The 12,355-nt window shown below is 37.6% G+C and overlaps 1 pseudogene; it reads right to left on the bottom strand.

Moving 5' to 3' along the window:
• Positions 1–3,127: 3,127 nt before the first annotated feature.
• Positions 3,128–12,355, bottom strand: part of LOC110316843 — a 117,945-nt pseudogene continuing 108,717 nt past the window's right edge.

Here is a 12,355-nt window from a genome sequence, read left to right as displayed (position 1 = left end):
CTATTTATACCTCCAATAATCTTCCCTGGAACATTATACCATTATTTTTTTCAGGCACCTAGCCTGTGAGCTCCATGCCCTTCTCATTCTCCTTTTATTCAAATTTCCTTCACGTTCAGGAAAAAGGGAATGTAGCCAGTGAGAATAATCTTTGATGTTGTATCTTTCCTCATAGAACCTTCAGTATCTTTTCCTCTAGATTTCTCCATTTATTTATTTATTTATTTATTTATTTATTTATTTATTTATTTGCTATTTCTTATAGAGTTCTTTGCCACCTCTGTAGCAGTGAGCTTTCTGTTTTGTTTTGAATGTATTTCTGTATGTCTCAACTAAACATAGGAAGAGGCCATTTCAAAAACAAATTTGAGACATATCTTGTGAATGTATTTGAAAAGTGACATTTGGGTTAAAACTAAGGATGAAAGGGTAGATGAGAATGAGAATCCACTCTGAAGTGATGCTTTTATTTACAGAGATGTCAGAGGAGACTGTAGTATATAGCACAGATAGCTCTGAGGCCATGATCAAGGGACTGGGATAAGTTGGTTACTATGGTTTATTTCTTTCTCTTCCTTTCCCTTTTTAGTAGTCTCATGGTGTATACTGAAAGTTTGCTACTAGAATTCACTAAACTCATTTTATGTCCCTGTTGAATATAAGCAGGAATGGCCTCCTCTTCTTCCCTCTTATTAGATGTTGCAGGAACTCCTATCTTCACTTCTAGCATCAGAGATTTCTGACTCATGAGTTGTGGTTGATAGCTAATAGCCACAATGATGTACATGAAATGGAACTTCAGGTCTCTGTGTAATTTTCAGGGTTATATCTGTGTATATGTATTTGCTTAGTAATTCACCTTAGATAATGATCTTGGCCATTCCCCTCAGCATCTTTATCTGACCCTTGCTCTGGGGCATGGCTAGAGTCTGAACCTATGGGCCTGGACCCACACTAGGGTGAGCCAATACACTGCCCAGGCAGAGGAATGTTGGAGATAGTTTGGAGTTTGTTGATGCAGAGGTAATTCTCGAACCTGAGGCTAAAATTCCAACCTGATTCTAGGGAATGCATAAAGGCTCGCTCTTTCATAAGAGCATAGAGCCTTGAACCAAGCAGCCATTCTAAATGCTAGGTATTTCTGCAGTGTGCCTAGCATCAAGTTGCAAGCAAGATTTGATATTCTCTTTACTACACTTGTACATATAAGAGTTCCAGCTCTTCAAGCTGATTTGTCTGCAATAAGGGAATAGTGGCAGAGTATTCTGACTTGAAAATGAAATTCTTCCACAGGCTTTAGAGTTGGTGCTTGGTCCCTTGGTAGTGGCCATAGGTTGGAAAGGTGAAGAGGTGAAGTCCAGCTGGAAACAGTAGTAAATCATTGGTGCTGAGTCCTTGGGTTTGTCCCTGGATGTTTCCTGTGTGTGAGTGTGTGCATGTTTGTGTTTGTGTGTGTGTGTGGGGGGGGGGTGCTTCTGCTTCTTTTTCCATACACTATGAGAACTCTTGTCACACGCTGCTGTTTTGCTCCTGTACCTCATTACATAATCAGCATTAATCCAAACATAATCCATAGACCATGTCCTCTAAAATGGTGAGGCAAGATAAATCTTTTCTCTTATTTTTTTTTTTTATGTCACTCTTAGAGTGATGTAAAACCAGCATTTAGGAAAACTAGGTAAAAATGTTTCTAAGAGTTTTAGACTGGCCGGTACATATAAGAAGTACTCTGCTGGCCTGGACTAACACATGATAATGTATTTCAAAGCACCAAACCAGCCAAACAAAATTCTACAACAAAACAGTGCCTGTCAGACATTTGTCATGGTGAAAAAAAATTTGCTTTTGCACAAGGAGCTGGCATATTGCCCTTGGTATCAACAAAATGTTATTCTTATGACACTTGTACTAGATCTGATGATCTCTCACCTTTTTTCCTGACTGTCTTAGTCAGGGTTTCTATTCCTGCACAAACATCTTGGTCAAGAAGCAAGTTGGGGAGGAAAGGGTTTATTCAGCTTACATTTCCATACTGCTGTTGATCCCCAAAGGATGCAGGACTGGAACTCAAGTAGGTCAAAAAGCAGGCGCAGATGCAGAAACCATGGAGGGATGTTCTTCACTGGCTTGCCTCCCCTGGCTTGCTCAGCCTGCTCTCTTATAGAACCAAGACTACCAGCCCAGAGATGGCACCACCCACAGGGGCCCTCCCCCCTTAATCACTAATTCAGAAGATGCCTTACAGCTGGATCTCGTGGAGGCACTTCCCCAACTGAAGCTCCTTTCTCTGTGATAACTCCAACTGTTATCAAGTTGACACAAAACTAGCCAGTACATTTACTTTGAGTAAATGCATATTTTGAATGATTACTTATGCAGTTCTGTAAACACACATATTCTACTGGGTCCTACTATAACATATTTCTCCTCAAATTGCCCCAGATACTTGTATCATCTTCAAATATTTCTGTTTTTTTTCTTTTTTAATTGTATACACAGTACAAATATTTTAATCTTCAAAGCATCAACTCAGATCAAGCAGTATTAATAAAAATGATTATTAATCAACTGATTAATAAAAATGCTATTACCATTTAGAAACAATACTCTTTTTTAAAAGTTTATTTCTTTAAAATTGTGTGTGTTGGGTGGGGGAATATAATAGTATTTGTGAGCAGGTACATAAGGAAGCTATGGGGCTAGATCCCCTCATTTAAAGGTTATTTATTGTGAGGCAGTCTACAACGATGCTGAGAACCAAACTCAGGTCGTCTGTAAGAGAACCAAACTGGTTCTTCATAGTGGGTCATACAGCAGACACATTGCTCCAGTTCCATAATTACATATTTACCCAACAATGGCTATACAGAGGGTGAGAATAAATGTAATAATGTCATGCCAATTTTACCAACTCTAAAGATTCCCTCCCCGGCAAATAGAGTCTCAATACACAGTTTAGGGTGGCTCTGAACTTAAGAGATCCTGCTGCCTCACCCCTTGGAGTGCTAAGGTTACAGGGACATATCACTATGTAGTGCTAGAAATTATTAATAATATCCACTTACAATGTGCCAACTCATAAACATTGAGGACCATTTGTTCATTAGTAAACTGAATTGTTTTTCAGTTATATGAAATCGTTTTGCTTGATTTTTTTCTTTAAATCCAAACTAAGAATATTGCAACTTTTCTCCCAAAAGTTAATTAATTTTTTTTTTTTTAACAAATTGCATTCTCTGATTTTCTTATCAGCCTCCTTTAAGGATATCCTTGTGTTCAATATGCTCGCTCGAAGTTTGACCCGCACCAAATAATTGTTTAACCCAAATAACTGAGCAGCAAACTGAGCTGATCCTTCTGGAGAAAGTACAATTGAACCGTCAAGACCACTGGGAAGTTGAAGAGATGACCACACATCCTGATCACCCAAGTCTGGTGTGATTGGGGGCAACTGACAACCGGATATGCAGTATTACCAGACATCACTGGGCCTAGACCATTGCTTCTGCCCGCCACTGCGACAAATACATTAGGTAATCCATCCCGTTCATATGCTGCTTTAATCCTCAAAATTTAATCTGGTCCTTTATGCACGGATGTTACTCTACGTTCACAAGGAATCTCAAAATTTCCACAAGCCTTCTTAATTTTTTCACAATGGCCAAGGTGAGAGTTGAACCCATAAGCACTACTGACTTGAGAAGCAACTCCATTCGGTTTGCAAATCACTCAGAGTTTTTCTTTACCCTCTGGAGTCCTTCCGGAACTACTTCTTTGAGATCATGGTAAGGCTGTTTGTCTTTCTGCTGGCTCCGATCTCCCGATGGCCCTAGTTTCCAGGAATCATTATCAGACATCAGCAAGAACAATCTCTTTGGTTGTTACATCAACGCCAAATTCAATCTTCAGATAAACCAGTGTGCAGTTCTGTGTCAGCCAGGATTTCTCCCGAGTTTCAAAATAACTTGTGTGGCATGACTCACGATGTCCACTCCAGTCTGACCTATAACAAGACCAGCAAAACAAAATTTTGCAGCGATGAGTGGCTCCTCAGACCACTATGGATCACGACTGACATCATCCTTGAAGAATATCTCCACTTTGGGTGGATAAAATTTGTACCCCTCTTTTACATTACGGTTCCTTTTGAGAAAAGATCCAGTTGCTATTCTTCGCCATACCCATTCAATTGGAATCATTTCAAATTGGGATGCAATGAAAGCAGTCTCCCCAAATTTCTTGTTGAAAGCAGTTTTATACCAGCTTCCTGGAACAACTGAAATATGCAGCTGGTGATCTTATTGGAGATTGCAGCTTTGCCTTCCATGTGGTTCTTTCTAGCTGCATTGCCTGCTATAATCTGGTCCCTGGACTGCAGGAGGACTCTTCCTGGATTATTTAACAATTCATAGACTTCTTTTTTTTTTAAATCCTCATAGAGTTTCTTCCCGATAATCTGTACTTTCGGCTGTTGCCATTATCCTAGGTGAACTAGTGGAGCAGACCACGAAGGAAAAAGAGGCAGGGCTCAACAAACCCAAACTACTGGGCTGGCTGTGAATTCTGGTTTTCTTAGAATAGGGGTTATATGGTCTCATAGATTGCTTTATAATAAGGATACATCGAAGCATGTAAAAGACTAAAGTGGCAGAATATAGTAAGGGATCAATAAGTGCTACTAGAGAGTAAAGAAAAGGTACTTTGGGACACAAATTCAGGTCACATTTGGCTTCAGTTATGCCCAAAAAGACTAGTTATTAATGGCATAAACTTTTATTTTATGGTCAAATTGCAGCATATCCATACTTTCAGCCTTATGTAACAAAATACTCTTTTGACAAATTTTTTAATCAAAATGTTATGGGTTTATGTATTTGTTTACTTGTTTATTTTTGTTGAGACAGGCCTTGTTCTAAATTTTTTATGACTGTCTCAAACTTTCCAAGCCACTCAAGTTGGTATTTGAGTTTGTGCCTACATTTTCTTTATTCTAAAAAGCAATTTTATAGGCAAATTTTATAAACAAAGTTGTAGGACAACTGCTTGGTATCCTCTGAAGCTTTCACAAGCTAAGTGTTTAGGTTCAAATACTGTAACCCTTGGCTCCTTTCTTGGCTCTTAGTGATTCATATAAACACTTTAAGTTTAATTTCTACTTTTTAAAAATTATCTTACTCCTAAGAGTACACATGGAGCAACTCATGGCTCCAGCTGCATATGTAGCAGAAGATGGTCTTGTGAAACATCAATGGGAGGAGAGGCTGTTAGTCTTGTGAAGGCTCTATACCCCAGTGTAGGGGAGTACCAGGGTGGGGAGGCAGGATTGGGTAGGTGGGTTAGGGATCACCCTCATAGAAACAGGGAGAGGGGTAGGATAGGGGGTTTCTTGAAGGGAAACCAGGAAAGTGGCTAAAATTTGAAATGTAAATAAATAAAATATCCTATTTTTAAAAATATGTAAAAAAAGATTTAAATATTTTATGTATATTCTTGTGCAACTAGGAGAGAGAGAGAGATACAAAGCTACTTGTGTAAGCCAGAAAAGTGTTTTGAACACCTTGGAGCTGGAGTGACCCAATGAATATGGATTGTTGGGAAGTGAATTCCAGTCTTCTGCCATTACAGTAAATGTTCCATCTCTCTGGTCCTTTAAGTTTTACTAGTGAGGTTTTCTCTACAAATAAGGACTCTCCATGATGGACACTGATACCAAGAACAGGAACAGAGAGGAGATGGACATCAGCAAGCTACTTTATGTAGTTACCTCCTAGAATTGCATTTAGTTGTATTTTATTTTCCCTGGCATAGAAACCTGAAACATATGCTGTGTATGTGTTGCTATGTCAGTGTTATTAATCCCACCTTTCTTTGCCCAGTAGAAAGAAATATATAAGAGTAGAAATCATCTTTGTTTGCAAGATGATTTCCCCAGAAGTTAGAACAAAGGATCTAACTTTTTTAGATAGCTTTTTTTAATTTGCTGTTTTATTCACTGAGAGATCTATAGATGTTTATACTTTAGTACTTAACAATTCTCACCAATGTTCACACCTAGAGACAAAAATAAAGAAAAATATACTCAATGACCTTATACACCAATAATTATTATTTATAATTCATATTCACATCATAAGAGAGGGGTTGAAGATGAATAACTGACTCATTTGGTAGTGTATTGGCTTTAAAAGCATGAGAACCTGAGAATCACAACACAATACATTAAAAAAAAAAAAAGCAAGTGCTTTTCATCCTAGTACTGTGGAAATGAAATTAGGAAGATTCTAAAGCTATAGTAGAGCCTACATAGGCTACTTGACTAGTTTAGTCTCAGACCAGTGATATCATCTTCAAATGTAACTAATGTATCATTTGAGGAGTAGTACCTAAGGCTGGTATCAGGCATTCACACTCCTTCATACACACACAAACACACACACACACACACACACACACACACACACACACACACACACACCCCAAATAATGTGTGCGTACCTATACATCAGCACACCAAACATATCCATTTCAGGTCAATGGATGGCACCACATCCATATGCATGCAGACAGTAGCATTTGAACACGATAAGTTAAAAAAATCAATTAATTAGTTACTAAAGAAAAGGAGGAGAAGATAGAGATGGATGAGTCTGTGAGGAGTTGGGGTGGGGAGTTTCAGATGAATATAATTAAAAAAATCATCATGTACTATATGAAACTACAGAGTAAAATGATCTTTAAATAGATACAAGGCATTCAGAATCTCTAATATAATATGTTAAGCCAGAATTTAATAAATATGCCATCACTGTTTCATGACAATAGTTCTCATATAAGGTGATATGTGTTAAAAGTAAGTATAGTTGAGTGCATGAGAAACTGTGAGTCACCTGCTTCTAGAGAGCTTCTGTAACTTCTTCATAGACATTTACCCTCCCAGGGAAGATAAGCTGTAGAAGTGTTGACCCTGCAGTTATTTTCTTTTCTGGGACAATAGAATATTATTATTAGCCTTAGTGTATTTAGATGACCATATGGGAGCCAGATTTTTATTTTATTCCCTAAGATGTATGCCACATCCACTTTTCTTAGACTTAAGAAGAGATTATTTATTTCTTTATTTACTTATTCATTTATTTATTGTTATCACATGTGCACACATGTGTGTTTGTGTGTGTGTGTGTGTGTGTGTGTGTGTGTGTGTGTGTAATGCTACGACTGTAGGTCTTTATGAGAGCAAAAAAGTGCTGAATTCCTTAGAATGGGGGCTTCAGGCAGTTGTGAGATATCAGACATTGGAGCTGAGAACTAAATTGAGATCCTTTAGAAAAGCAACAATTTTTATAACATCTGAGTCATCTCTCCAGCCACTCTTTGTAGATTTTTAGAGAAAGAATAATGAAAGAATAATGTAACATTGTACACATAACTTCATAATTTATGGGTCTTGTTCAGATCTACTGGGGAAACACTGTTGCATGTATCTAAAGTTCCACAATTTTATCTTTACTTAATAAATGAAAGTGAGGGGCTGGAGAGATGGCTCCGCCATTAAGAGCACCGACTACTCTTCTGAAGGTCCTAAATTCAAATCCCAGCAACCACATGGTAGATTACAACCATCTGTATGTAACAAGATCTGATGCCCCCTCCTGGAGTGTCTGAGGACAGCTACAGTATACTTACACATAATAAATAAATAAATTTTTTTAAAAAATAAATGAAAGCAAATATTTTCATTTTAACAATCAAGAAAGAAAATGAAATATGTTAATATTCCTAAGGCCTCTGGTGGGATGGTAACCATGAAAATTCTTGAAAATAATAGTACATTTTTCTTGTTCTTTTCTTAGTAGATCTGCTGTTGGCTTGAATGGTCATAAAGAAAAGAGCTTAAAAGCTGAAACAACACTTTGCATGTTTTATAATTTTGTAATGATTTCAGGAAAGGCTAAGCTTAAAGTAGAGAGGTTGTCCCAGGTGTACATCCAAGGTCTTCTACAGTCCTTTTAATTAAATATCAAATCTATTTTACTAAATTAGTTTGCCTTTTATTTGAGGAGCTAGAGAGAATTTCTTTAAAATATACACACAAGCACACCGATGCACTATCATGTTTCTTGTTTCTGGTTCCTTTTTCTGTTTCTAAAAGGATGTTTCATCTCAGGGCTGGATGATTTTCCTTTTGCCTTGGAACTTTTAGTTTTCCAATTGTTTTCAAGACACCTAAGCTCAAAAGCATTTTGTACAATTTATGAGATTGGAATAATACACTGGCAGGGGTAAACACTGTAGGCCCTAGTTACTTAAACTCTGCACATTCCTAAGAAAACCCAACTTTTAGGGCAAGCCCTTATACAGCTCCTGAAAGCCAAGGCCCTGGAACTCTCCACTTGGCAAGGGTGGGAGGTTTTTTTTTTGTTTGTTTGTTTTGTTTTGTTTTGTTTTGTTTTATGCCTGAGGCCTTTAGCACACCTCATCAATATTTTTGTGGTAGTTTATGCTAGCCATCAATAATTGATACTCATCTGCTCTTTCCTGGGCTTGTGGTTTGTGGGTTACTGAAGTCATATGCAGGTATTTTATGCCTTTATGTCATTGCATAGTTAAAACTGTTAGTAGTAGGACTGGAAGAGAGGCATTTCCCATGAGATATCACATGTCAATTTTGAGAGATTAACTGCATTCTGTGCTATTGGAAGCACACTTGGAAGCTTGTAATGAGTTTCTTGTTGAATATGCTCCATTCATTTTCCCCCTTATGTAATTTTAATATAATTATTTGCTTGTGTCTAATGCCAAACTGCACTCACTACAAGGGGAATATGATAATTTATTCTGAGCCAAATAAGGTTGGCCATGTTCTAAAAACACTGATTAGGGGTGTTTGGGATAACATTTTCCAAAGTAGCAGCAATTACATAAACTTTTTATAGACACAGAGTAAAAGGACATGATGAAACAAGGCATTTCCCAAATACATTGTTGTGGACATCAGCAGATGTATTTTAACCAAGATATAAATCTCTGCTCTTGGTCTCTGATGTTAAAAGATGATATCCATAGATTTGGGGGTGGGAGAGTTGATAGAAGACAATGGTCTGCAGAGAATATATTGCAAAGCTTTTGTTAGATGGTCAAAATAGTCCTAGGTCAGATACCAAAGAGGGAAACAAATATTTATTAAAAGGACAAAGGCAGTGTAATATGATTTTGACTCTGGTTTTGAAACATGCCGACTCTGAGCAGTTCCAAATATCCAATCAACCATGTAGAAATGTTGATATAGGTGTGGACTTACAGTTTCCTAGGAACTTCATTCAGATCATGTTTCCCACTGTTAGCCAAGCATCATATATTGTTCATGGCAAATCTAAGTTTGTTACATTACTTATGGTACTAAAAAGGCTCATTCCTTGAAGCTAATATACTAAGGACGAGTAGTCAAGAAAACAATATTTATAAGGGGAAAGTAGTTATTAAATTATGAAAAAGAAATGTGCATATTAAGTTATGATATGTGCTGTGCAGCATGACAAAGTTTTAGCCGTTATAATCAATGTTGAATTTTTCATTTCGCATGGACAGGTTAAGCTAAAATATGTCCATCGTATCAATATGTTAGCTGTCATAATCAAGGTCTCAATTTTCCATTTTTCTACATTGTGAATGTGACAAATAATAAATATATTAAATCTAAAATAAAGATATCTTTTCTTTTCATTTTTTTGTTTTTTTATTTATTAGGTATTTTCTTCATTTATATTTCAAATGCTATCCCAAAAGTCCCCTATACACTCTCCCGCCCTAATCCCCAACCCACCCACTCCCACTTCCTGGCCTTGGTGTTCCCCTGTACTGGGGAATATAATCTTTGCAAGACCAAGGGCCTCTCCTCCCAATGATGGCCAACTAGGCCATCTTCTGTTACATATGCAGCCAGAGTCAAGAACTCTGGGGTTCCTGGTTAGTTCATATTGTTGTTCCTGCGATAGGATTGCAGACCCCTTCAGCTCCTTGAGTACATTCTCTAGTCCCTCCATTGGGAACCCTGTGTTCCATTTAATAGATGACTGTGAGGATCCACTTCTGTATTTGCCAGACACTGGCAAAGCCTCACAAGAGACAGCTATATCAGTGTCCTGTCAGCAAAATCTTGCTGGCATATGCAATAGTGTCTGGGTTTGGTGGTTGTTTATGTGATGGAATCCCGCGGTGGGGCAGTCTCTGGATGGTACATCCTTCCAATTTACCTCCAAACTTTGTCTCTGTAACTCCCTCCACGGATATTTTGTTCCCCTTTCTAAGGAGGAACAAAGTATCCACACTTTGATCTTCCTTCTTCTTGAGTTTCATGTATTTTGCAAATTGGATCTTGGGTATTCTAAGTTTCTGTGGTAATATCCACTTATTAGTGAGTGCATATAATGTGAGTTCTTTTGTGATTGGGTTATCTCACTCAGGATGATATCCACCAGATACATCCATTTGCCTAAGAATTTCATAAATTTATTGTTTTCAATAGCNGAGTAGTACTCCATTGTGTAAATGTACCACANTTNCTNTATCCATTCCTCTNTTGAGGGACATCTGGGTTCTTTCCAGCTTCTGGCTATTATAAATAAGGCTGCTATGAACATAGTGGAGCATGTGTCCTTATTACGAGTTGGAATTTCTTCTGGGTATATGCCCAGGAGAAGTATTGCTGAATCCTCCTGTGGTACTATGTTCAATTTTCTGAGCAACCACCAGACTGATTTTCAGAGTGGTTGTACCAGCTTGCAATCCCACCAGCAATGGAGGAGTCTTTCTCTTTCACCACATCCTTGCCAGCATCTGCTGTCACCTGAATTTTTTATCTTAGCCATTCTGACTGGTGTGAGGGTTGTTTTGATTTGCATTTCCCTGAAGATTAAGAATGTTGAAAATTTTTTCAGGTGCTTCTCAGCCATTTGGTATTCCTCAGTTAAGAATTCCTTGTTTAGCTCTGTATCCCATTTTTTAATAGGGTTATTTGAATTTCTGGAGTCCAGCTCCTTGAGTTATTTGTATATATTGGATATTAGTCCCCTATCTGATTTAGGGTTGGTAAAGATCCTTTATCAATCTGTTAGTGGACATTTTTGTCTTATTGACAGTGTCTTTTGCCTGACAGAAGTTTTGCAGTTTTATGAAGTCCCATTTGTCAGTTACTGATCTTATAGCACAAGCCATTGCTGTTCTGTTCAGGAATTTTTCCCCTGTGCTCATATCTTCAAGGCTTTTCACCACTTTCTCCTCTATGTGTCTCAGTGTCTCTGGTTTTATGTGGAGTTCTTTGATCCTCTTAGACTTGAGCTTTGTACAATTAGATAAGAAAGAATCAATTCCCATTCTTCTACATGATAATCGCCAGATGAGCCAGCACCATTTGTTGAAAATGCTCTTATTTCCACTGGATGATTTTAGCTCCTTTGTCAAAGATCAAGTGACCATAGGTGTGTGGGTTCATTTCTGAGTCTTCAATTTTATTCCATTGATCTACCTGTCTGTCACTGTACCAGTACCATGCACTTTTTATCACAATTGCTCTGTAGTACAACTTGAGGTCAGGCATGGTGATTCAACCAGAGGTTCTTTTATTGTCGAGAATAGTTTTTACTATCTTAGATTTTTTGATATTCCAGATGAATTTGGAAATTGCCCTTTCTAACTCTGTGAAAAATCGAGTTGGAATTTTGATGGGGATTACATTGAATCTGTAGATTGCTTTCGGCAAGATAGCCATTTTTACTATATTAATCCTGCCAACCATGAACATACGAGATCTTTCCATCTTCTGAGATCTTCTTCAATTTCTTTCTTCAGAGAATTGAAGAACTTATTTCACTTCCTAAGTTAGAGTCACACCAAGGTATTTTATATTATTTGTGACTATTATGAAGGGTATTGTTTCCCTAACTTCTTTCTCAGCCTTTTTAATCCACTGTGTAGAGAAAGGCCACTGATTTGTTTGAGTTAATATTATATCCAGATACTGCACTGAAGCTGTTTAGCAGGTTTAGGAGGTCTCTGGTGGAATTTTAGGGTCACCTGTATATACTATCATATCATCTGCAAATAGTGATATTTTGACTTTCTCATTTCTAATTTGTATCCCCTTAATCTCCTTTTCTTGTTGGATTGCTCTGGCTAGGACTTCAAGTACCATATTGAATAGGTAGTTAGAAAGTGGGCAGCCTTGTCTAGTCCCTGATTTTAGTGGGAATGCTTCATGTTTCTCTCCAATTAGTTTAATGTTGGCTACTGGTTTGATGTATATTGCTTTTTTGTTTAGGTATGGGCATTTAATTCCTGATCTTTCCAAGACTTTTATCAT

Source organism: Mus pahari, chromosome 2, assembly GCF_900095145.1.
Source record: "Mus pahari chromosome 2, PAHARI_EIJ_v1.1, whole genome shotgun sequence".
Taxonomy (NCBI): domain Eukaryota; kingdom Metazoa; phylum Chordata; class Mammalia; order Rodentia; family Muridae; genus Mus; species Mus pahari.
The sequence above is the reverse complement of the archived record's forward strand: the minus strand, read 5'-3'. Positions and strand labels throughout refer to the sequence as shown.